The sequence below is a fragment of the Mesoplodon bidens genome, assembly GCF_964165515.1.
Source record: "Mesoplodon bidens genome assembly, chromosome: Y".
Taxonomy (NCBI): Eukaryota; Metazoa; Chordata; class Mammalia; order Artiodactyla; family Ziphiidae; genus Mesoplodon; species Mesoplodon bidens.
Window position 1 is genome coordinate 16742670 of NC_138180.1, and position 243 is coordinate 16742912.

Here is a 243-nt window from a genome sequence, read left to right on the forward strand (position 1 = left end):
ATGACCGCCTGGGGGTCCAGGTCTGTCTGGACCACAGCTGGAGCTCCCAGTGCCAGGCTTGGAGCGGGGCGGTGGGGCTGGGGCAGGATGGGTGGAAACCCCCGGCCGCGTGGGTGCCCAGTGAGGGGACGAGTGCAAGAGGGTGAAGGGCGTGGGGGCGGCTCACCTTGACGATGAGCGAGCGGGTTCTGAAACATGGAATCCCGCACGACCCCCAGCCTCTCATTCTCCATGGCCGGTTGG